Source organism: Mustela putorius, unplaced genomic scaffold (genome assembly GCF_011764305.1).
Source record: "Mustela putorius furo isolate JIRA1106 unplaced genomic scaffold, ASM1176430v1.1 tig00000250_pilon_pilon_pilon, whole genome shotgun sequence".
Classification (NCBI taxonomy): domain Eukaryota; kingdom Metazoa; phylum Chordata; class Mammalia; order Carnivora; family Mustelidae; genus Mustela; species Mustela putorius.
The window spans coordinates 863,094-890,713 of NW_025421328.1; the positions used below are offsets into that span (position 1 = coordinate 863,094).

General features: G+C 38.3%; 1 pseudogene; it reads right to left on the reverse strand.

Moving 5' to 3' along the window:
* Positions 1-257: 257 nt before the first annotated feature.
* Positions 258-27,620, reverse strand: LOC106004447 (annotated as a pseudogene).

Sequence of the window (27,620 nt, forward strand, 5' to 3'; positions counted from 1 at the left end):
AGGGGGTGTCTGGGTGGCTCAGTGGGTAAAGCCTCTGCCTTTGGCTCAGGTCGTGATCCCAGGGTCCTGGGATTGAGCCCCACATTGGGCTCTCTGCTTTAGCAGGGAGCCTGCTTCTCCCCCCACTCTCTGCCTGCCTCTCCACCTACTTGTGATCTTTGTCTGTCAAATAAATAAATAAAATCTTTAAAAAATAAAATAAAAACAAAATGAGCTTTTTGGGGTGAGGGGGCAAGATAGTAGAGAAGTAGGGCATCCTATTTCAACCAGTCCCCCGAATTGAGCTGGATATCTGCCAGACAACTCTGAATATCCACAAAATCAGGCTGAGATGTAAGAGGATATACCAGGATCTATACCAACAGAATATCTCCAGTGGCCAGTTTCATTGTGTGAAGCAGGGAGCCATGATTCTGTGGTCAGATATTGGGAGATAAACAAACGGAGGAGGGAGCCACAATAAGTGCTGGTGCTTGGAAGGTGAAATAACAGAGGAGTGCTAAAGCCTCTTACACAGGGGCCAGGGGCTCAGACTTGCAGACCACTGATAGCCATTGGAAAAGGACTTTAGGGAACCCCCCCCAAAGGCTGAAACCTGCACCTGTGGGGGCACATGTGTGAACTGGGGGTGACTGGCAGTTTAAGAAGCAGAAAGGGCAGAACATGGGCCTGGACCTGGAAGCAAGGGCTGGGAGTGCTGGAGTGGGGCTCACAACCCAGATCTCTACAGTATTTAGCAGTATAGACAAAACCAGAGTCAGTGTGACCTGGAGGGCTTTCTGGAGAAGAGTCTGTGATCTCTGTAATCTGAGACAGAAGTTTGGACACAGTTAATTCTGCTCTGACTCTTGGAAGGGACACGGAAACTTACCAGGGAAAGCCACCAGAAAACAAAAGGGCCTTGAAGCTGGTTTTCATTGAGTCCATCCCACATGACAAGGGGCAAGACAATTCTGCCCAAACAGGGTTGCCTGAGTAACAGCATGGCAGGTCCCTCCCCCGAGAAGACAGGCTGAAAGAACAAGAGGCCAAGAACCTGAAAGTCCCCATAAAAGTGGTGCATCTTCCTTGGATTGTGGTCAGTGGTTTGGACTCTGTACATTCCCTCAACTACCTCTTACCAGACTGACTGGGAGGAGGAATCCCCAAGAGAGGAAAAAATCAGAGACTATAACCTCTACCACTAAACTAATGGATATGGACATAAGCAAAATGTCAGAAGTAGAATTCAGGGTAACAGTTATACAGACAATAGCTAGGTTTGAGAAAACCGTTAGTGTCAACATAGATTCTCTAAGGGCCGAAATGAGAACTGATCTGGCAGAATTTAAAAATGTTATCAGTGAGATCCATCTAATCTAGATAATCTAACAACTGGGGTGAATGAAGCAGAAGATTGAGTTAGTGATCTAGAACACAAACTGATAGAAAAGATGGATCAGGAGGCAGTCTGGAACAAACAGCTTAGAAGCCATGAAAACAGAATTAGAGAAATAAATGATGTGATGAAACATTCTAATGTCAGAATTTTGGGGATCCCAGAGGGGATGGAAAGAGAGAGGACTAGAAGGTATAGTTGAGCAAATCCTAGCTGAGATTTCCCTAATCTGGGGATTGAAACAATTGTTCATGTTCTAGAGGCATAGAGGACACCCCCCCCCAGACAAATAAGGGTATAGCAACCTCCAGGCATGAGATAGTGAAACTCATGAATCTTAAATCCAAAGAATATATCTTAAGGGCAGCTGGGGGGAAAAGATTCCTTGCACACAGAGGGAGGAACACTAGAATAATGTCAAACCTGTCCACAGAAACCTGGCAAGCCAGAAATGGATGTCAAGACATATTCAGGTCACTAAATAAGAAGAACATGAAGCAAACAATGCTTTATCTGGCAAGGCTGTGATGTACAATGGATGGAAAAATAAAGAGCTTCCAAGACTGGCAAAGACTGAAAGAATTTGTGACCACAAAGCTGGCCTTGCAAGAAGTATTAAGGGGGGCTTATGAAAGAAGAAAGACCCCAAGACTAATATAGAACAGACATTTACAGAGACAATCTATAGAAACAAAGACTTCACAGGCAAAATGACGACAACAAAAACATATATTTCAATAATCACTCTCAACATGAACAGCCTAAATGCTCTCATAAAATGTCACAGGGTTGCAGATTGGATAAAAAGACAGGACCCATCCATATGCTGTCTACAAGAGACTCATCTTGAACCTAAAAATGCATTCATACTGAAAGTGAAGGAATGGAGAACAATTTTTCATGCCAATGGACATCAAAACAAAGGTGGGGTAGCAATTTTCATATCAGACAAATTAGACTTTAAAGCTAAAGACTGTTGTTAGAGATACAGAAGGACACTAAATCATTCTTAAAGGGTCTATCCTACAAGAAGATCAAACAATTATAAATATCTGTGCCCCAACATGGGAGCATCTAAGTACTTAAGCCAGCTGTTAATCAAAATGAAGAGACATATTGATAAGAATATGTTAATTGCAGGAGATAGTAACACATTCTCAGCAATACAGATAATCTAAGCTGAAAATCAGCAAAGTAATAAGAGCTTTGAATGACAAATTGGAACAGATGGACCTCATACATATATACAAAACAGTCCACCCTAAAACAACAGAATACTCATTCTTCTTGAGTGCGCATGAAACTTTTTCTAGAATAAACCACATAGTGGGTCACAAATCAGGTGACCCACTGGTCTCAACTGATACCAAAATATTGAGCTTATTCCCTGCATGTTCTCAGACCATAATGCTTTGAAACTGGAACTAAACCACAAGAAGAGGTTTGGAAGAAATTCAAACACTTGGTGGCTAAGACCATCCTGCTTAAGAATGTTTAGGTCAACCAGGAAATCAACAAAGAACTTAAACAATTCATAGAAACCAATGAGAACAAAAACAAATTGGTTCAAAACCTATGGGATATGGCAAAGATGGTCCTAAGGGGGTGATGCATAGCCATCCAAGCCTGACTCAAAAAGATAGAGAAATCACGAATACACCAACTCTCTTTACACTCTTAAGAACTGGAGAATCAGCAACAAATTAAACCTACCCCATGCACAAGAAGGGAAATAATTAAGATTAGGGCAGAGACCAATGAATTAGAAACCAGAGATACAGTAGAACAAATCAACAAAACTAGAAACTGATTCTTTGAAAGAATTAGTAAGGTTGATAAACCAGTGGACAGAATAATTCAAAAGAAAAGAGAGAGGATATAAATCAATAAAATTATGAATGGAAGGGGAGAGATCACTACTAACACCAAAGAAATAGAAACAATCATCAGAAATTATTATCAAGAGTTATATGACAATAACTTAAGCAACCTAGAAGAAACAGATGCATTCCTGGAAACCTATAAACTTCCAAGACTGAACATGAAGAAATTGCCAACCTGAATAGACCCATATTTAGTAACAAGATTGAAGCAGTGATCAAAAACTTCTCAAAAAACAAGAGCCCAGGACCTGACATATTCCCTGGGAAATTCTACCAAACATTCAAAGAAGAAACAATACCAATTCCCCTGAAGCTGTTTCAAATAATAGAAAATAGAAACAGAAGGAAGACATCCAGACTCTTTATATCCAGCATTACCTTGATCGCCAAACCAGGCAAAGGCCCCACCAAAAAGGAGAATTTCATACCAATATCCAGATCCTAGCTAATGGGATCCAACAGTCCATTAAAAAGATTATCCACCATGACCAGGTGGGATTTATCCCTGGGATGCAAGTGTGTTTCAACATTCACAAATCAATCAATGTGATAGAACAAAAAGCATTTGACAAAATACAGTATCCTTTCTGTGAAGGATGCTGATTAAAACTCTTCAGAGCATAAGGATATAGGAAACATTTATCAACTTCATAAAATCCATCTACGAAGAACCCACAGTGAATATCATTCTCGATGGGGAAAAGCTTTCTCCCTTAAGATCAGGAACATGACAAGGATGCCCAACTCTCTCCACTATTTTTTTTAATCTTTAAAAAAAAATTTAAAATATTTTATTTATTTGACAGACAGAGATCACAAGTAGGAAAAGAGACAGGCAGAGACAGAGGAGTAAGCGTGCTCCCTGCTGAGCAGAGAGCCCAATGCAGAGATCAATCACAGGACCCTGGGATCATGACCTGAGCTGAAGGCAGAGGCTTTTATCCACCGAGCCACCCAGGTGCCCTCTCCACTATTTTTCAACATACTACTAGAAGTCCTAGAAATGGCATTCAGACAATGAAAAGAAATAAAAAGTATTCAAATTGACAAAGAAGTCAAACTCTCTTACTCTTCATCTAGGACATGAGACTTTATGTGGAAATCCCAAAATATCTACCCCCAAATTTCTAAAACTCCTACAATAATTCAATAATGTGACAGGATACAAAGTCAATGCACAGAAGTCTGTTGCTTTCTTGTACACTAACACTGAATCTGTAAAAAGGGAAATTAGAGAATGGATTCCATTTACAATGGCACCAAAACCCACAAGATACATTGACATAAATCCAAAGAGGTGAATGATCTATACTCGAGGAAATACAGAACTCTCATGAAAGAAATTGAAGAAGACACAAAAAGTTGGAAAAACATTCCATGCTCATAGATTTGAAGAATAAACATTGTTAAAATGTCTATGTTGCCCAGTGCAATCACATTTTTCAAATTGCTGGAACAAATAATCCTAAAATTTGTATGGAACTAAAAAAGACCCCAAATCACCATGGAAATGTTGAAAAAGAAAAACAAACCTGAGGGTATCATATTGCCCGATTCCAAGTTTTATTACAAAGCTGTGATCACCAAGACAGCATGGTACTGGCATAAAAGCAGACGTATAGACCAGTGGAACAGAGTAGAGAGCCCAGATATGGACCCCTAACTCTATGATCAAATAATCTTTGATTATTTGAAAAAAATATACAGTGGAAAAAAGACAGTCTCTTCAATAAATGGTGCTGGGAAAATTGGACAGCTATATGTAGAAGAATGAAACTCGACCATTCTCTTACACCATACACAAAGATAAACTCTAAATGGATAAAAGAACTTCAATGTGAGGCAGGAATGTATCAGAATCCTGGAGGGGAACATAGGCAGTAACCTCTTTGACATCAGCCATAACAAATTCTTTCAAGACATGTCACCAAAGGCAAAGGAAACAAAAGTGAAAATGAACTTTTGAGAATTCTTCAAGATCAAAAGCTTCTGCACAGCAAAGGAAATTGTCAACAAAACAAAGAGGCACCCCACAGTAGGGAGAAGATATTTGCAAATTACAGTATAGGCAAAGGGATGACATCCAAGATCTATAAAGAACTTCTCAAACTCAACACCCAAAAAACAAATAATCCTGTCAAAAACTGGTCAGAAGACCTGAACAGACATTTTCCAAAGAAGACATACAGATGGGTAACAGACACATGACAAAATGATCATCATTAGCCATCAGGGAAATTCAAATCAAAACCACACTGAGATACCCCCTTATACCAGTCGGAATGGCCAAAATTGACAAGGCAAGAAACAAGAGATGTTGGAGAGGATGTGGATAAAGGGTAACCCTCTTACACTGTTGGTGGAAATGCAAGTTGTTGCAGCCCCTTTGGAAAACAGTTTTTAGGTTCCTCAAAAATTAAAAATAGAGCTACCCTATGACCTGGCAATTGCACCACTGGGTATTTACACCAAAGATACAGATGTAGTGAAAAGAAGGGTCATATGCACCCCGATGTTCATAGCAGTAATGTCCATGATAGCGAAACTGTTGAAAGATGCCTTTCAACAGATGAATGGATAAAGAATATGTGGTCCATGTATACAATGGAATATTACTCAGCCATCAGAAAGGGTGAATACCCAGCTTTTGCATCAACATGCATGAGATGGGGGGAGATTATGCTAAGTGAAATAAGTTAAGCAGAGAAAATCAATTATCATATGGTTTCACTTACTCACTTTTGGAACATAAGGAATAGTATGGAAGATATTGGGAGAAAAAGGAAAAGTGAAGCAGGAAGAATCAGAGGGGGAGATGAACCAAGAGATTTGTTGAGTCCAAGAAACAAACTGACAGGTTAAGGTGGAAGAGAGTAGAGGGATGGGCTGGTGTGATGATGGGTTAAGGAGGGCACATATTGGATGGAACACTGGGTGCTATACATAAACAATGAATCTTAGAACATCACATAAAAAACTAATTACGGACTGTATGGTGACTAACATATCATAATAAAAATAATAATAAAATTTTTTTCAGAAAAAATGACTTTCTTGTAGGTAATAAATTGTTTGCTCTTTTTTTCTTACACATTCAGCCATTCTATGTCTTTTAATTGGAGATTTTCATCAGTGTTCATTAAAGCAAATATTGATAAAGACATACTGTTGCCAGGTCGTTATGTTTTTTCTGGTTGTTGTTGTAAATCCATTGTTTCTTGTTAATTTTTTTATTTGTTTTTTGATGTGTTTGGTTATCAATGTGCATTGACTTCTTTGTTATGTTCTTTAGTGTAATTAAATGATTTTCCCTCATGATTACCATAAGGTTTACATAAAACACCTTAAACTTATAATATCCTATTTTAAATTGATAACAGCTTAACTTCAATAGAATTTTTAAGCTTTACGCTTTTACCATTCCTCTCATCTATGTTTTAGATTATTGATGGTATAATTCACATTTTTAAGATTTTATTTATTTATTTGACAGACAGAGATCACAAGTAGGCAGAGAAGCAGGCAGAGAGAGAGGAAGAAGCAGGGTCCATGCTGAGCAGAGAGCCCAATGCAGGGCTAGATCCCGGGACCCTGGGGTCACAACCTGAGCCGAAGGCAGAAGCTTTAACCCACTGAGCCACCCAGGTGCCCCTTCACATGTTTTTATAGTATGTAACTAACAACTTATTACTGTAGTTATAGTTATTTTTACTATGCTTATTTTTTCAATGCAACCTAAAATTTTAAGTGAACTATTGCCATATTGCAGAATCCATAACTATATATTTGCCATTATCAATGAGATTTACACTAAGTTTTCATTTTTTTTAATTTTAATTTTTTATAAACATATATTTTTATCCCCAGGGGTACAGGTCTGTGAATCACCAGGTTTACACACTTCACAGCACTCACCAAAGCACATACCCTCCCCAATGTCCATAATCCCACCCCCTTCTCCCAAACCACCTCCCCGCAGCAACCCTCAGTTTGTTTTGTGAGATTAAGAGTCACTTATAGTTTGACTCCCTCCAAATACCATCTTGTTTCATTGATTCTTCTCCTAACCACTTAAGCCCCCATGTTGCATCACCACTTCCTCATATCAGAGAGATCATATGATAGTTGTCTTTCTCTGCTTGACTTATTTCACTCAGCATGATACGCTCTAGTTCCATCCATGTTATCGCAAATGGCAAGATTTCATTTCTTTTGATGGCTGCATAGTATTCCATTGTGTATATATACCACATCTTCTTGATCCATTCATCTGTTGATGGACATCTAGGTTCTTTCCATAGTTTGGCTATTGTGGACATTGCTGCTATAAACATTCGGATGCACGTGCCCCTTTGGATCACTACGTTTGTATCTTTAGGGTAAATACCCAATAGTGCAATTGCTGGGTCATAGGGCAGTTCTATTTTCAACATTTTGAGGAACCTCCATGCTGTTTTCCAGAGTGGCTGCACCAGCTTGCATTCCCACCAACAGTGTAGGAGGGTTCCCCTTTCTCCGCATCCTCGCCAGCATCTGTCATTTCCTGACTTGTTTATTTTAGCCATTCTGCTGGTGTGAGGTGATATCACATTGTGGTTTTAATTTGTATTTCCCTGATGCCGAGTGATATGGAGCACTTTTTCATGTGTCTGTTGGCCATCTGGATGTCTTCTTTGCAGAAATGTCTGTTCATGTCATCTGCCCATTTCTTGATTGGATTATTTGTTTTTTCGGTGTTGAGTTTGCTAAGTTCTTTATAGATTCTGGACACTAGTCCTTTATCTGATATGTCGTTTGCAAATATCTTCTCCCATTCTATCAGTTGTCTTTTGATTTTATTAACTGTTTCCTTTGCTGTGCAAAAGCTTTTGATCTTGATGAAATCCCAATAGTTCATTTTTGCCCTTGCTTCCCTTGACTTTGGTGTTGTTCCTAGGAAGATGTTGCTGCGGCTGAGGTCGAAGAGGTTGCTGCCTGTGTTCTCCTCAAGGATTTTGATGGATTCCTTTCTCACATTGAGGTCCTTCATCCATTTTGAGTCTATTTTCGTGTGTGGTGTAAGGAAATGGTCCAATTTTATTTTTCTGCATGTGGCTGTCCAATTTTCCCAACACCATTTATTGAAGAGGCTGTCTTTTTTCCATTGGACATTCTTGCCTGCTTTGTCGAAGATTAGTTGACCATATAGATGAGGGTCTATTTCTGGGCTCTCTATTCTGTTCCATTGATCTATGTGTCTGTTTTTGTGCCAGTACCATGCTGTCTTGATGATGACAACTTTGTAATAGACCTTGAAGTCTGGAATTGTGATGCCAACAACGTTGGCTTTCTTTTTCAATATCCCTTTGGCTATTCGAGGTCTTTTCTGGTTCCATATAAATTTTAGAATTATTTCTTCCATTTGTTTGAAAAAGATGGATGGTACTTTGATAGGAATTGCATTAAATGTCTAGATTGCTTTAGGTAGCATAGACATTTTTACAATATTTATTCTTCCAATCCAGGAGCATGGAACATTATTCCTTTTTTTTGTGTCTTCCTCAATTTCTTTCATGAGTACTTTATAGTTTTAGGAGTATAGATTCTGTACCTCTTTGGTTAGGTTTATTCCTAGGTATCTTATGGTGTTGGGTGCAATTGTAAATGGGATTGACTCCTTAATTTCTCTTTCTTCTGTCTTGCTGTTGGTGTAGAGAAATGCAACTGATTTCTGTGCATTGATTTTATATCCTGACAGTTTACTGAATTCCTGTATAAGTTCTAGCAGTTTTGGAGTGGAGTCTTCTGGGTTTTCCACATATAGTATCATATCATCTGTGAAGAGTGATAATTTGACATCTTCTTTGCCGATTTGGATGCCTTTAATTTCCTTTTGTTGTCTGATTGCTGAGGCTAGGACCTCTAGTACTATGTTGAATAGCAGTGGTGATAATGGACATCACTGCCATGTTCCTGACCTTAGCGGAAAAGCTTTCAGTTTTTCTCCATTGAGAATGATATTTGTGGTGGGTTTTTCATAGATGGCTTTGATGATATTGAGGTATGTGCCCTCTATCCCTACACTTTGAAGAGTTTTGATCAGGAAGGGATGCTGTATTTTGTCAAATGCTTTTTCAGCATCTATTGATAGTATCATATGGTTCTTGTTCTTTCTTTTATTGATGTGTTGTATCACATTACCTGAATTGCGGATGTTGAACCAACCTTGCAGCCCTGGAATAAATCTCACTTGGTTGTGCTGAATAATCCTTTTAATGTACTGTTGAATCCTATTGGCTAATATTTTGTTGAGTATTTTCGCATCTGTGTTCATCAAGGATATTGGTCTATAGCTCTCTTTTATGATGGGATCCTTGTCTGGTTTTGGGATCAAGGTGATGCTGACCTCATAAAATGAGTTTGGAAGTTTTCCTTCCATTTCTAATTTTTGGAACAGTTTCAGGAGAATAGGAATTAGTTCTTTGTAAATGTTTGGTAGAATTCCCCCGGGAAGCCGTCTGGCCCTGGGCTTTTGTTTGGAGATTTTTAATGACTGTTTCAATCTCCTTACTGGTTATGGGTCTGTTCAGGCTTTCTATATCTTCCTGGTTCAGTTGTGGTAATTTATATGTTTCTAGGAATGTATCTATTTCTTCCAGATTGTCAAATATTGGCGTAGAGTTGCTCATAGTATGTTCTTATAATAGTTTATTTTTCTTTGGTGTTAGTTGTGATCTCTCCTCTTTCAATCATGATTTTATTTATTTGGGTCCTTTCTCTTTTCTTTTTGATAAGTCGGGCCAGTTTTATTAATTTTTTATTAATTCTATTAATAATTTTATTAATCAATTTTATTAATTTTATTTTATTAATTCATTCAAAGAACCAGCTCCTTGTTTTGTTGATTTGTTCTATTGTTTTTTTGGTTTCTATTTCATTGATTTCTGCTCTGATCTTTATGATTTCTCTTCTCCTGCTGGGCTTAGGATTTCTTTCTTGTACTTTCTCCAGCTCCTTTAGGTGTAGGTTTAGGTTGTGTACCTGAGACCTTTCTTGTTTCTTGAGAAAGGCTTGTACCACTATATATTTTCCTCTCAGGACTGCCTTTGTTGTGTCCCACAGATTTTGAACCGTTGTATTTTCATTATCATTTGTTTCATTATTTTTTTCAATTCTTCTTTAATTTTCCGGTTGACCCATTCATTCTTTAGAAGGATGCTGTTTAGTCTCCATGTATTTGGGTTCTTTTCAAACTTCCTTTTATGGTTGAGTTCTAGCTTTAGAGCATTGTGGTCTGAAAATATGCAGGGAATGGTCCCAATCTTTTGATACCGGTTGAGTCCTGATTTAGGACCGAGGATGTGATCTATTCTGGAGAATGTTCCATGTGCACTAGAGAAGAATGTGTATTCTGTTGCTTTGGGATGAAATGTTCTGAATATATCTGTGATGTCCATCTGGTCCAGTGTGTTGTTTAAGGCCTTTATTTCCTTGCTGATCTTTTGCTTGGATGATCTGTCCATTTAGGTGAGTGGAGGGTTAAAGTCCCCTACTATTATTGTATTATTGTTGATGTGTTTCTTTGATTTTGTTATTAATTGGTTTATATAGTTGGCCGCTCCCACGGTGGGGGCATAGATATTTAAAATTGTTAAATCTTCTTGTTGGACAGACCCTTTGAGTATGATATAGTGTCCTTCCTCATCTCCTATTATAGTCTTTGGCTTAAAATCTAATTGATCTGATATAAGGATTGCCACTCTTGCTTTCTTCTGATGTCCATTAGCATGGTAAATTCTTTTCCACCCCCTCACTTTAAATCTGGAGGTGTCTTCGGGCTTAATATGAGTTTCTTGGAGGCAACATATAGATGGGTTTTGTTTTTGTATCCATTCTGATAGCCTGTGTCTTTTGACAGGGGCACTTAGCCCATTAACATTCAGGGTAACTATTGAGAGATATGAATTTAGTGCCATTGTATTGCCTGTAAGGTGACTGTTACTGTATATGGTCTCTGTTCCTTTCTGATCTACCACTTGTAGGCTCTCTCTTTTCTTAGAGGACCCCTTTCAATATTTCCTGTAGAGCTGGTTTGGTGTTTGCAAATTCTTTCAGTTTTTGTTTGTCCTGGAAGCTTTTAATCTCTCCTTCTATTTTCAATGATAGCCTAGCTGAATATAGTATTCTTGGCTGCATGTTTTTCTCAGTTAGTGCTCTGAAAATATCATGCCAGCTCTTTCTGGCCTGCCAGGTCTCTGTGGATAAGTCAGCTGCCAATCTAATATTTTTACCATTGTATGTTACAGACTTCTTTTCCTGGGCTGCTTTCAGGATTTTCGCTTTGTCACTAAAACGTGAATTTTACTATTAGGTGATGGGGTGTGGTCCTATTCTTATTGATTTTGAGGGGCGTTCTCTGAACCTCCTGAATTTTGATGCTCGTTCCCTTTGCCATATTGGGGAAATTCTCCCCAATAATTCTCTCCAGTATACCTTCTGCTCCCCTCTCTCTTTCTTCTTCTTCTGGAATCCCAATTATTCTAATGTTGTTTCGTCTTATGGTGTCACTTATCTCTCGAATTCTCCCCTTGTGGTCCAGTAGCTGTTTGTCCCTCTTTTGCTCAGCTTCTTTATTCTCTGTCATTTGGTCTTTTGTATCACTAATTCTTTCTTCTGCATCATTTATCCTAGCAGTGAGAGCCTCCATTTTTGATTGCACCTCATTAATAGCTTATTTGATTTGAACTTGGTTAGATTTTAGTTCTTTTATTTCTCCAGAAAGGGCTTTTATATCTCTCGAGAGGGTTTCTCTAATATCTTCCATGCCTTTTTCGAGCCTGGCTAGAACCTTGAGAGTTGTCATTCTGAATATAGATTTGATATATTACCAATGTCTGTATTGATTATGTCCCTAGCCTTCGGTACTGCCTCTTGTTCTTTTTTTTGTGTTGAATTTTTCTGTCTTGTCATTTTTTCCAGCTAAGAGTATATGAAGGAGCAAGTAAAATACTAAAAGGGTGGCAACAACCCAAGGAAAATATGCTTTAACCAAATTAGAAGAGATCCCAAGTCGTGAGGGGGTAGAAAGGGGATAAAAAGAGGTTTAAAAAGGAAGAAAGAAAAAGAAAAGAAAAGAAAAGAAAAGAATTAAAAAAAAGAAAACAAATAATAAAAATATAAATATATATATATAAACATATTGATAGATAGATAGATAGGATAAACTAGTTAAAAAACGTTAAAAAAGAAAAAGTAAAAGTTAAAAAAAATTTACCAGAAGGCAAGAAAAAAAAACAAAAAATGAAAAAGAAAAAAATTAAATTAACTGCAGGACTAAAAAAAATCACAGGGAAAAAGCCATGTGTTCCGTGATTTGCTTTCTCCTCCTCTAGAGTTCTGCTGCTCTCCTTGGAATTGAAATCGCACTTCTTGGTAGGTGAACCTGGTCTCAGCTGGATTTCTTTTTGATCTTCTGGGGGAGGGGCCTGTTGTAGTGATTCTCAAGTATCTTTGCCCCAGGCGGAATTGCACCACCCTTACCAGGGGCCCGGGTGAGTAATCAACTCAGGTTTGCTTTCAGGAGCTTTTGTTTCCTGAGCGCTTTCCATAGAGTTCCGGAGGACAGGAATACAAATGGCAGCCTCCTGGTCTCCGGCCCGGAGGTTCCGAGAGCCCAGGGCCCCACTCCTCAGTGCGCCCTCAGAGAACAGTGCCCAGTTACTACCGTCTGCTTGACCTCCGGCCACGCTCCGAGCTCACCAAGCCTGTGGCCAGTTCAAGGTAACACCGAGCTGTGAGCTTACTGTTGGCTCTGTCTCTGTAGCTGGCTCTCCCGTTCCAATACCCGCAAGCTCTGTGACACTCAGACACCCCCGATCCTTCTGTGACCCTGCGTGACCTGAGACCACGCTGACCCCACGTGGCTTCGCCCTGGTTTAGCCTCTGGAGCGATGTCCCTCAGCGGAACAGACTTTTAAAAGTCCTGATTTTGTGCGCTGTTGCTCCGCCGCTTGCCGGGAGCCGGCCCCTCCCCCCGGGGTCTATCTTCCCGTCGCTTTTGATTCACATCTCCGCCGGTCCTACCTTTCAGAAAGTGGTTGTTTTTCTGTTTCCAGAATTGCTGTTCTTCTTCTCTTTGATCTGCTGATGGATTTTCAGGTGTTTGCAATCTTAGGTAAGCTATCTAGCTGATCTCCGGCTAGCTGAAGTAGTCTCAGCCTGCTACTTCTCCGCCATCTTGACTCCTCCCCTAAGTTTTCATGTTTTTTAAATGTTTTTACTTTACTCACACTAAAAGAACTTTCTTAGCCTTTCTTGTATGTCAGCTGTAGTGATAATGAACTTTTCAGCTTTTGTCTGAGACAGCTTTTAGTCCTACTTTGTTTCTGTAGTATAGTTTTACTGGTACAGAATTCTTGGTTGACAGTCATTTATTTTGAATATATCATCTCCCCCTTTTTTTTATTGGCCCTCAAATTTTCTGTTGAGAAATCTGCTGATGGTCTTACACAGTTTTCTTGTATGTAGTGACTCTCTTCTTTAGCTGTTCATTTTTTTTTTTTTGACAATTTAGTTATAATGTGTCTTTGTTAGTCCTATTTGAGTTCAACCTACTTGGGATCCTTTCGGCTTTATGAATTTAAATGTCCATTACTCTTCCCAGGTTCAGTATGTTCTACGCCCTTATTGCTTTCAGTATGCATTCTGCCCCTTTCCCTTCTCCTTGTGGAATTCCATAATGTGACTATTGGTTTCCTTTTTGTCCCTTAATTCTCATAGGCTTTCATTACTCTTTTTTCTTCATTTTGCTCCTCTGTCTAGGTAATTTTTAACATTGTAAACTTGAGGTGTTGATGTGTGTGTGTGTGTGTGTGGTCAGCTCTACTTCTAATACTCTCTATTGGATTCTTCAGATTACTTACTGGATTTGTCAGTTCCAGAATTTCTGGAACTTTTAATGTATGTTATTTCCTGTTGAACCTCTCATTTTGTTCATTTTTTTTCCAAATTCCATTTAGTTGTCTGTGTTTTCTAGTAAGTAGCACACTGAACTTCTTTAATGGGATTATTTTGAATACTTTTTCTAAGAGTTCATAGTTCTCCTTCCTTAGAGTCAGTCATAGGCTCTTTATGAGCTTCCTTTGATATATTTACCTGATTCATCATGAACCTTGATTCCTTACATTAGTATCTACACATTTGAATGATTGGTTTCTGCTTTCAGATTTTATAGGATTCCTTTGTCGAAGACAGTTTTTTCCCCCCAGTCAGCTCAGCTTGGGGTTTGGCATGTGTCTGCTAGTAATTTCCTTAAGCAGGTGGGTCCTCCTATTATTTTCCATTTTGGGACAAGGCAACTTTAACATTCTAAGGACAAGGAAGTGGGTGAGCTACTGGCTAAGAACTCTTGGATAAGTCTTCTGGCTTGGTTTTCTATACATATGAGTCTGTAGAATGGGCTCTATGTTTACCTGTATTCTCTGGTCAGGCTTACTAGATAGTTTGTACCAGGTACTATATTCAGTAGCTTATGGAGCTATGAATTAGCTTCCTTGCCTTGGAAGGACAGTAGGACGGAGTCCAAGACCTATATAGCTTTTTGACTGTTTACTCAAATCAAGCTAGAATATGCACTGAATTACATAGTAAGTTTTCTGTTTTTTTGTTTTCTCTTCAGCAGGGAAACCATGGGCTGTACTTTGCTATCAGGTACCACCATACACAGAGCTATTTAATGAGTTATGTGACTTCCTTTTTTCTCTGGCTATATTTCCTGGTTTGACGGGCTGAAGACTGTATTCAGCAATGAGGAAGGCTACAGATTAGATTCAGATCCTTAATGAAGGAGAGTAGCTCCCAGTTCCTCCTAACCAGAGAGCCAGTTTGAGAAACTGAGAGCAGCCTGGAGCAGCCCTACCCACTTTCACCCAGTCAAGGAGCTTAATCACAACCCCTCCAGCTGTGGAGGATGTGGATCCGTCTGACCAAAATGCTAGAGAAAACTCCTGGAAGCTGTGTAGCCCAGTAGCACTCAATCCAAAAGGTGGGTGGGCAGAGTTAATATTTTTTATGCATAAAGCTTGTGGCCCTCTTCTGTCAGGAAACTTGGGCTTCAGGTCATCTTCAGTTAAGACAACAAAAAGCTTTCCCAGCTTTAGAGCTGCTTTGCCCACTATGCCCAGGCAGAGATTCTAATCTGTAGCCTTCCTCATTTATCCATTCATCTGTTGAAAGGAATCTCTGCTCTTTCCCCAGTTTAGCTATCATGGACATTCCTGCTATGAACATTGGAGTGCATGTGCCCCTTCTTTTCACAGCATGTGTATCTTTGGGGTAAATACCCAGCAGTGCAATTGTTGGGTCATAGGGTAGTTCTATTTTCAACTTTTTGAGGAAACTCCACACTGATTTCCAAAGTGTCTATACCACCTTACACTCCTACCAACAGTGTAAGAAGGTTCCCCTTTCTACACAACATCTCCAACCTTTTTTGTTTTTTGCCTTGTCAATTTTTGCCATTCTAACTGGTGTAAGGTGGTATCTCAATGTGATTTAAATTTTAATTTCCTTGATGGCTAATGAAATGAACATGTTTTCATGTGTTTCCTAGCCATTTGTATGTCTTCTTTGGAGAAGTGTTTGTTCATGTCTTCTGTCAATTTTTTTACTTGACTTTTTTTTTTTTTTTTTTTTTTTTTTTTTTTTTTTAGTTGTTGAGTTTGGGAAGTTCTTTATATATCTTGGATGTCAGTCCTTTGTATGTAGTGTCATTTTCAAATATGTTCTCCCATTCGGTGGGTTCCCTTTTTCTTTTATTGACAGTTTCCTTTGCTGTGCAGAAGGTTTTTATCTTGATGAAGTCCCAAAAGTTCATTTTTGCTTTTGTTTCCCTTGCCTTTGGAGACGTGTCTTGAAAGAAGTTGCTGTGATTGATGTTGAAGTGGTTATTGCCTATGTTCTCCTCTAGGATTTTGATGGATTCCTGTCTCACATTGGGATCTTTCATCCATTTTGAGTTTATCTTTGTATATGGTGTAAGAGAATGGTCAAGTTTAATTCCTCCATATATAGTTGTCCAATTTTCCCATCACCATTTATTGAAAAGACTGGCTTTTTTCCTCTGGATATTTTTTTCTGCTTTGTTGAAGATTATTTGACCATAGAATAGAGGGTCCATATCTGGACTCTCTATTCTGTTCCATTGGTCTATGTGGATGTTTTGTGATAGCCATGACATCTTGGTGATTACAACTTTGTAATAAAGCTTGAAATCAGGCAACATGATGCCCCCAGCTTTGTTTTTCTTTTTCAACATTTCCATTGAACCAAAGTGTTTTCATTCTCATGGTTTCCATTAATTGTTTAAGTTCTGCTTTGATTTTCTGGTTGACCCAAACAGTTTTAAGCAGTATGGTTTTTAGCTTCCAAGTGTTTGAATTCCTTCCAAACTTTATCTTGTGGCTGAGTTCCAATTTCAAAGCCTTGTGGTCTGAGAATATGCAGGGAGTAATTTCAATCTTTTGGTATTAGTTGAGCCCTAATTGTGACCCTGTATGTGGTCTATTCTGGAGAAAGTTTCATGTGCACTCAAGAAAAATGCGTATTCAGTTGTTTTAGGGTGGAACGTTCTCTATATATCTATGAGGTCCATCTAGTCCAGTGCCTCATTCAAAGATCTTTTTTTCTTTATTTTCTACTTAGATGATCTGTCTATTGCTGACAGTGGATTGCTCAGGTCTCCTACTATTAACGTATTACTATCAACATGTCTCTGCATTTTGGTTAACAGTTGGCTTATATAGTTGGCTGTTCCTATGTTGGGGGCATAGATATTTATAACTGTTAGATCTTCTTGTTGGATAGACCCTTAGTAATAATGTAGTGTCCTTCTGTATCTCTAACTAAAGTTTTTCACTTAAAATCTAATTTATCTGATATGAGAGTTGCTACCTCAGCTTTCTTTTGTGTCCCATTGGCATGAAAAACTCTTCCCCATTCCTTCACTTTCAGTCTGTATGTATCATTAGGTTCAAAATAAGTTTCTTGTAGGCAGCATATGGATGGGTCCTGTATTTTTATTGAACCTGCAACCCTGTGCCATTTTATGGGAACATTTATTTTTTTTTTAATTTTTTTTAAGATTTTTTTATTTATCTATTTGTCAGTGATAGAGGGAGAGAGAGCGAGCGAGCATAGGCAGACAGAGAGGCAGGCAGAGGCAGAGGGAGAAGCAGGCTCCCTGCCAAGCAAGGAGCCCGATGTGGGACTCGATCCCAGGACACTGGGATCATGACCTGAGCCAAAGGCAGCTGCTTAACCAACTGAGCCACCCAGGCGTCCCTTATGGGAACATTTAGGGCACTCGAATTAAGAGTGATTATTGAAAGATATGAATTTATTGTCATCATGTTGCCTGTCAAGTCCTTGCTTATATATATTGCTCTGTATATTTCTATTCTATTTCACTCTTGGGGTCTTTCTCCTTCTATCAAACCCCCCTTAATATTTCTTGGGGGACCAGCTTAGTGGTCACATATTCTTTCAGTTTCTGCCAGTCCTGGAAGCTCCTTATCTCTCTATTTTGAATGGCAGCCTTGGCAGATAAATAACTCTTGGCTGCATGTTCTTCTCCTTTAGTACCCTGAATATGTCTTTCTATCCCTTTCTGGCTTGCCATGTTTCTGTGGACAGGTCTGTTGTTATTCTGATGTTCCTTCCTCTCTATGTAAGGAATATTTTCCCGCTAACTGCCCTTAAGATTGTTTCCTTTGCTTCAAGATTTGTGAGTTTTTTGATTACATGTCTGGGTGTTTGTCTATTCTTGATCTTGGGAGGGGTCCTCTCTGCCTCTAGGACAGGAGTGTTTGTTTAATTCTCCAAGTTAAGGATGTTCTCAGCTACAATTTGCTCAAATATATCTTCTAGTCCTCTCTCTCTCCACCGCCCCCCCAAGGATCCCAATAATTCTGACATTACAACATTTTGTGATGTCATTTATTTCTACAATTCTGTCTTCATGGATTTTAAGCTGTTTGTTCTAGGTTTCCACTTGTTCCTTCTTTTCTATCAGTTTGTCTTCTAGATCACTAATTCATTTTCTGCCTCGTTTACCTTAAGTGTTAGAGTATCTAGATTAGATTGGATCTCATTGATAGTATTTTTAAGTTCTGCCAGATCAGCTCTCATTTATGCTCTTAAGAATATATACTGCCGGGGCACCTGGATGGCTCAGTGGGTTAAACCTCTGCCTTTGGCTCGGGTCTTGATCTTAGGGTCCTGAGATTGAGCCCCGCATCAGGCTCTCTGCTCGGTGGGGAGCCTGCTTCCTCCTCTCTCTCTCTCTCTGCCTGCCTCTCCACCTACTTGAGATTGAAATAAATAATATCTTAAAAAAAATAATATATGCTGCCATTAAAAGTTTCCTCCATCCTAGGTATTGTCTGCATAAGTATTACCTTGAAGTCTATTTCCAACATCTTGCTTATAGCTACATTCATTAGTTCTGTGGCAGAGGTCACAGTCTCTGAGTTTCTCCTATGTTGGGGTTTCTTCCTTTTCTGTTGAGGGGTGGTTGAGGGAATATACAGAGTCCAAACTATTGACCACAATCCAAGCAAGGTGCACCTGTTTTGTGGGGACTTTAGTGTTGTCAACCTCTTGTTCTTCCAGCCTGTCTTCTGGGAGGAGAGGGGTCTGCCACAGTGTTACTCAGGCAACCCTGTCTGGGCAGAGTTGTCCTGTCCCATTAGAGGGGGATGGGCTCACTGAAATCCATTTCGGAGGCAATTTGTTCTCTGCTGGCTTTTTCTGACAGATTTCTGTGTCATGCCCGAGCATCAGAGCAGAATTGACTGTATACAAACCTCTGTCTCAGAATAGATAGATTGCATTTTGTCCCTCAGTGCACTCTTTGGGCCACATTGTCCCTACTTCTATCTGTGCTGCCAAAAGCTGCAGTCTCCTGGGTTGTGCACCCCACAGCAGCATTCCCAGCCCTCTCTTCCAGGTCCAAACACATCTCTGTCCTTTGTTCTTCTAAGACTTCTAGCTGATCCCAGTTCACATGTGTGCCCCCACAGCTTCAGATTTCAGTTCAGGGGCTGCACTAGAGTCCTTTCCCTGTCATTACCTGTCTGCAGTCCTGTGCCTGGTCCCCAGCACAGGAGGCTTTTGTGCTCCAGCCATGCAGGATCCTGGAGGCTCATTCCCCTTCCATTTATCTTCCAATATCTGTCTGTAGAATTATAGTTCCCTGCTTCATACCTCGAGACCAACCACCTGAGATAGTCTGTTTGTACAGTTCCAGATATATCTTCTTACATCATAGGTTGATTTCAAGGATGTTCAGAATGGTCTGGTAGATATTGAGCTAATTTCAAGGGGCTCGTTGAAATAGGGATCCCCCACTTCTCTTCCATCTTTGCCCCTCCAATCAACCTATAGTGTATATATTAATTCAATTTAAGCAAGAGGTGCCAGATTTCTCTCCCAGCTGACTTCCTCAGCAGTGAATCATGGCCTTATCTCTCCCCAACTCTCCTCTAATACTTATTACTATCCATCTTTCTAATGTTTACAAATCCTATTACTGTAAAGTAATATATCATTATTTTGTTAAGTATTTCTCCTACTGTTTGCATGTTTGGTCATCTTTTCATGTGTTTTTAGTTTAGGTGAGTTTTTATTTTGTGAAATACCTATTTATATTTGCCAGTTATTCTACCACTTTATCAATGTTGGTGGTGTGTGTGTGTGTGTGTGTGTGTGTGTGTGTGACTTATAGGAGTTTCTTAAATAGGGTTTCTAATAGTTATCACTGATGTCTGAATATTGAATATTGAAAAAATTAAAGCTTTTCACTGTTGACCATACCATTTGCTTTCGTTTCAAAGCTGTTTTAGTAGGGTTGCTACTTTAGGGACTTAGAAGCTTCTTTTTCCTTGACTCTTAATTACACTTGCCTGAAATCTGATCTCCTAATAGATAAGGTCTTGCTTGTTTTGAAATACTTAGCATATCTTAACTATAATGAAAGACCTATTTTAAAATATTTTTGAAACTCAATAATTTTTAATATCATATTTGAAGGAGTAAATATGCATGACTAACTAAAAACATTTTGGAAAAGAAGCGTAATGAGGGAGCTTTCCTTATCAGATATTGAAATGCATTTTAAGGCTAGACTACTCAATGCAATACTTGAGACCTACTAATGAATGACATATCAACTTACAGACCTATCAATGGATAAGATATTTAGACCAAGAAGTAATTGTAGTATACCAATTTGCTTATTCATTGTTTACCATGCAACCAATATTTAAGGCACTAGAGACCAAGCAGTGAGCAAAAGAAAATCCCCGCTCTCTTTGAATCTACATTCTAGTGACATATATGCTATACATAAACAAGTATTTCTTTGGTATATAAAATATATGTTAAGTATATAAATTAGACAAATAGGTATTTGATTTGTGAAAAAGTTTGTGGGAAAATGTTTCACGAATTGTGAGAAAAATAAGGGATTTTTAACAAATTGAGTTAGTTTAATCAGTTATTTAGAGGAAATAAATGTAAACACTTCTTACATCGAACTATGTGGATTAAATGTTTAAGATGAAAATATAGCAATCTAGAAGAAAACATAGGTAAATCATTCTTGAAACACCATAAGGAAAGCTTTTAAATTTTAAAAGCAATAGATAAATGATATAAATGATGCCATGTGGGGATGCTAACCCTTATCCCTACCTGGTATCAATGAGGCAGAATGAAATGGTGTGAGTCAAGCTAATTGACATGTTTTCTCCACTTTATTTATGCTTCGTACCAGTGAGACCTAGCAAGAATCTGAACCTCTATGTCTACCCAGCATTAGTGAGGAGGAATGAGGTAGTGGGAGGTGAGTCTGTTTTGTATTATAATTCCCTCTTCTCCCTCACTGTCAATAGGGTCAAATGGGAAGCTGAGCTTCCACTCCTACCTTGTAGCAACAAAGTGATGTTAATTACTCTCAACTCTATCCATTACTTATAATCCCACTCAAAGGTAATGAGAAGGTGTGTGTTAAGAGTGTGTCCCTACTTTTCCCAAAATGTATTGACTGTCAACAAGGCAAAGGGACTGCAAAATTTCCACCCTACTTGTCTGAAGCAAAGCAGTGGGAACCAACATTCTGCTCTTGCTAGAGTGACATCAGTGGAGCCCAACAAGAAGCTGAGGATACAAACTTACATAGCCATCATAGTATACATAAACAAGGGACTGTCTGATTAAAAAGATTAAATAAGATCTAGAGTCTCATAATATGGTACCCAAATTATTCAAGATACAATTAAAAAGTACTCTTCATAGCAAGAACCAGGAAATCCAAAATCAAATGAGAAAAGAAAATGATCAAATATCAACACACAGAAATGAATCAAATGTTGGAAATATCTAAAAATGTTTTAAAGCAGCCACCATAAAAATGCCCGTCAAACAATTACAATTCTCTTGAAGCAAAAAGAAAAACAGAAAATCTTGAGGCATCTGGGTAGCTCAGTTGGTTAAGAGTCTGCCTTCAACTCAGCTTATGATCTCAGAGTCCTGGGATCTATCCCCAAGTTTTGCTTTCTGCTCAATGGGGAGTCTTCTTCTCCCTCTTTTTGTCCAATCCCCCTACTTATATTCTCTCTCTTTCTCTCTCAAATAAATAAATAAATAAATAAATAAAATCTTAAAAAATAGAAATTATTTTTAAAATTACCTATAAAAGAAATCAATAAACTGAAAAATACAGCAAAAAAACTGCTGGATAAAATCAGGAGTATGGATGATAGAAGATAGAATCAGTGAAATGAGGAAAAGTTACAATTTATTCATTATGAACAACAGATGAAAATATAGTAGTAAGAAAAACAACAGAACTTCATAGATCTATGGGACTATAACAAAATATTTAACATTTCTAACTACAGAATCCCAAAACTAGAAGAGAAGATTATGGCTCAGACCTTCATCATTATGAATAAATAATATAGCCAAGATACTGAAATAACCTATGTGTCCACTGATGGGTGAATGGATACAGAATATCATAAATGGTTAAAATCATGCAACAGAATTTTATTGAGCCATTACAAAGGAGATTTTGACATTTGAGACAGCATAGGTGATACTTAAGGACATTATGCTAGGTGAAATAAGTCAAACAGAGAAAGATACATACTGTATGATCTCACATGTGTAGAACATAAAAATGTCAAATTCATAGGAATAGAATAGATTTGTGGTTTTTAGGACCTGTGGGGTATGGAAAACAGGTAGATATTGACCAACAGGTACAAACTTTCAGTTATAAAATTAATAAGTTCTGAGGATCTAATATATAGAATGATGACTATAGCTAACAATACTGTATTATAAATTTCAAATTTGCTAGAGAGTAGTTCTTAAATGTTTTCAACACATACATCATCTGAGACTGTGTTAACTTTATTAACATTTCACAATATATGCATATATTAAATAATCATAATATACATCTTAAATTTACACAGTGTTGTCAATTATACCTTAATAAGACCAAAAGAAAAATAATGCTGAAATTCTCCTAAATTTGGAAAAACCCCCGGATTCAAGGTCATGTATTAATCTCAAATAAAATAAACCTAGAAAATCCACACTAAGAACTGCCAAAGTAACTTCTGAAAACTTTTTACAACAACAAAACTTCGAAAGTAGAGAAAAATGAAAATTTACTCATAAGGGAAAAACCACTTTTTTTTAAGAGTTTATTTATTTGTTAGAGAGAGGGAGAGCAAGCAAGCACAGGCAGACAGAATGGCAGGCAGAGGCAGAGGGAGAAGCAGGCTCCCTGCTGAGCAAGGAGCCCGATGTGGGACTTGATCCCAGGACGCTGGGATCATGACCTGAGCCGAAGGCAGCTGCTTAACCAACTGAGCCACCCAGGTATCCCAGGAAAAACCACTTCTAATGACATAAGATTTCTCATCAGAAAACAAATGTTAGAAGGAAGGGGCACAGTATTTTTTACAAGCTTAAAGAAAACTTCCAAATGCAAATCCCATATCTGGCAAAAATATCAATCTGGAATGAAGGGGGAATTTCAAATGAAGGGAAAGTAAGAATTTGTTCCTAGCAAAACTACTCTTAAAATGACTAAAAGAACTTCTCTAAACAAAAAGGAAATAATAAATAAGGCTTTGAATATCAGAAAGGAAAGACATCAGAATGGATAAACATACAGCTAAATATAATAGAATATCCTCATGCGTTTTTAACTCATATTTACTGATTGAAACAAAAATCGTAGCACCATTTAATGTGATGTTCAAAATATGCTGGATCCATAGAAAGAATTTGGAAGTTTTCTTTCTACTTCTGTTTTTTGAAACAGCTTCAGGAGAATACGTTTTATTTCTTCTTTGAATGTTTGGTAGAATTCCCCAGAGAATCCATCAGGTCCTGGGCTCTTGTTTTTTAGGAGGTTTATGATCACTTCTTCAGTCTCGTTACTAGATAGTGGTCTATTCAGGCTGTCAATTTCTTCCTGTTTCAGTCTTGAAAATTTATAGGTTCCCAGGAATGCATCCATTTCTTCTCAGTTGCTTAACTTACTGGCATATAACTGTTGATAATAATTTATGATGATTGTTTTTATTTCCTTGGTGTTAGTAGTTATCTCTCCCCTTTCATTCATAGTTTTATTAATTTGAGTCAAAATACAGCATCCATTCCTGATTAAAACCATTCAAAGTATAGGGATAGAGGGAATATTCCTGATCTTCATAAAATCTATGAAAATCCCACAGTGAATATCATCCTCAATGGGAAAAAGCTGACAGCCTTCCTTTTGAGATCAGGAACACGACAAGGATGCCCACTCTCTCCACTCTTGTTCAACGTAGTAGTAGAAGTCCTAATAACAACCATCAGATAACAAAGAGACATAAAAGGTGTTCAAATTGGCAATTAAGAAGTCAAACTCTCTCTCTTCATGGATGACATGATATTTTATATGGAAAACCCAAAAGACTCCACCCCTAAACTACTAGAACTCATACAGCATTTCAGTAATGTGGCAGGATACAAAATCAATGCACAGAAAAAAGTTGCTTTCTTATACACTAACAATGAAAATACAGAAAGGGAAATTAGAGAATCGATTCCATTTACTATAGCACCAAGAACCGTAAGATACCTGGGAATAAACCTAACCAAAGAGGTAAAGGATTTGTACTCAAGGAACTACAGAACAGTCATGAAAGAAATTGAAGAAGACACAAAAAGATAGAAGACAGTTCCATGCTCATGGATCAGAAAAACAAACATTGTTAAAATGTCTGTACTGCTTAGAGCAATCTATAATTTCAATGTCAGGTTTCTGTGGACAGGTCTGATGTTATTCTGATGGACCTTCCTCTGTACATAAGGAATCTCTTCCCCCCAGCTGCCCTTAGGACCTGTTGTCTAAAATTATGATTCATCAGTTTCACAATTAAGTTCCTCAAAGTCTTTCTAGTTTCTTTGATCTTGGGGGGTGTTCTTTCTGCCTCTAGGACACAAACACTTGTTCCATTCCCCAGACTGGGAAAATACTGATCCGGAATTTGTTCAACCATACCTTCTTTTCTTCTATCTTTTTTCACCCCCTCTATGATCCCTATAATTCTGACATTAGAACATCCATGGTGTCATTTATTTCTCTAATTCTCTTTTCATGACTTCTAAGCTGTTTGTTCCATGCATCCTCCTGATCCTTTTTCTCTATCAGTTTGTCCTCTAGATCACTAATTCTATCTTCTTCCTCTGTTACCCTAGCTGTGAGAGTATTTAGATTAGAGTGGATCTCATTGAGAGCATTTTTAACTTCTGCTCTGGTGGCTCTCACATCTGTCCTTAGAGATTCTATGTTGTCACTAATGGTATTCTCCAATCTAGCTATTGCCTGGATAATTGTTACCCTGAATTCCCTTTCCAACATACTGTTTATGTCCATATCAAATAGTTATGTGGGAGAGGGCACTGCCTCTGAATTTTTCCTCTGTTGGATGTTTCTCCTCCTAGTCATTTTGGTGAGAAGTGGTTGAGGGGATGTATAGCTGAATATATCAACCATGATTCAGGCAAGGTGTATCCTGTAATACTTTGAAGAAATCATAAGTCACCATCAAAAAGAAAGAAAATTAAAAAAAGAAAAACCCAGGCAGAATGAGTCCCAAAAGTAAGATTTATAAGGTACATAAAGAAAAACGTACCAAAAAAAAAAAAAAAAAAAGACCGACAAAATTAAATGAGAGAGAAAAAAAAAAGAACCCACTCAAAATGAAACCCAAGAATAAGATTTGTATAATACCAGAACAAATATGAGTGCATAGAAACACTGACAGAAGAACAAGATTGGAGGGAGGTTATAAATCCTCGATGTGGGTGAAGAAGTTTATTTTGGTGTTTCCTGGGTGTAACTTACTATCTTTGTTAAAGGACTCAACTTTCCATAGATCAAGGGAGATTAAAACTCGTTTATATATATGGCTAGTATTGAATAGGGAAAAAGGATTACCTTCAAGCTTATAACTATGTGTATTTTTAAAAAAGAAAAACACAAGTATGTGTATGAAAAAAGTTAAAAGTTAAAAGGTTGTTATGGAGCATCTTGTATTAAACCTCTAGTTGTAATGGTAGGTAAGTTATAGAAATTAAAGGAACAAGAATCATGAGACCAAATTATAAATAAAAGTTGTATCTGTGGAATATACAGGTTTTAGGGCAATACCTGGAGCTTAATGTTTTCCCCTGATGTTGAGGTTTAACAGTTTTATGGGGACCCTGTGGTGGTTGTCCCTTAATTCTTTTGGCTTGCCTTCTGGGGAAGGGGCCTGTGACATTGTTTTTCAGTCAATCTTGCTTGTGTTGACTTGTCCTACCTCCTATCCAGGGTCTGGGCTTTGTGGAAACCAGTTTTTCAGGCTTTTGTTCTCTCAAGGTTTTTGTTCGTTTGTTGGTTCATTTTCTGTTTTTTGTTGTTGTTGTTTGGGGTGTGTGTGTGTGTGTGTGTGTGTGTGTGTGTTGATTTGTGTTTATTTTTAAGTAGACTCTACACTGGGCATGGAGCCCAATGTGGGAGTTAAATTCACAATGCTGAGATCAAGACCTGAGCTGAGATCAGGAATCAGATGCTTAAGCGACTGAGCCACCCAGGCGCCCCTCTGATTTTATTTTAATGATTAATCATTTTCTAGTTCTCTTTAGCATCATGTTTGGCCAACTGTTTGACCGACTGTTGTAGCTTTTTAAAATGTATTTAATTTTTTAATTTTTAAAATTAATATACAATGTATTATTAGCCCCGGGGGTGTGGGTCTGTGAATCGTCAGCCTTACACACTTCAAAGCATTCACCATAGCACATACCCTCCTCAATGTCCATAACCCAACCACGCTCTCCCTACCCCCCTTACCCCTGGCAACCCGCAGTTTGTTTTGTGAAATTAAGTCTCTTATGGTCTCCCTCCTGATTGCATCTTGTTTCACTTTTTCCTTCCATACCCCCCAAACCCCCCACTTTGCCTCTCAACTTCCTCATATCAGGGAGATCATATGATAGTTGTCTTTCTTTGATTGGCTTATTATGCTCAGCATAATACTCTTTAGTTCCATCCACGTCATTGCTAATGACAAGATTTCATTTCTTTTGATGGTGGCATAATATTCCATTGTATATATATACCACATCTTCTTTATCCATTCATCTGTTGATGGAGATCTAGGTTCTTTCCACAGTTTGGTACTGTGGACATTGCTGCTACAAACATTCTGATGCACATTCTGATGCACATGACCCTTTGGATCACTACATTTGTATCTTTAGGGTAAATGCCCAGTAGTGCAATTGCTGGGTTATAGGGTAGCTCTATTTTTACCTTTCTGAGGAACTCCCATGCTGTTTTCTTAATTTCCTGAAGCTCTTGGATGGTCCTTGAGCAGATGATCTCAATGAGGAAGTCCTCATCAGCCGTCCCTTCATGGAGGCTTTCAGCTCAGAAGTGTCATAATGAACAGGTCTTTTAATAGGCCCAAAATCACTGTCTCCAGGTGGCCAGACAAGGCTGATTTCAGCACTGATGCAAGTTCCTTTTTGGTCCTTCTCTGGTAGGCGAAGGCAATATCCTGTCTGTGTTCATTGCTGTGGTTGGTCAAAATGTTGACAATGGTGACCTCATCCACACCTTTGGTCATGATGGCCGTTTCAATGTTCAGAGCATCACGCTCAGCATCAAAATTGGTGTATGCTTTGACCCACAAATATGCACTTGGCGGCATGGAGTGATCACCCTCCAAGCTGAACTTGCAGAGAATTTCGTGAATGGTAGACAT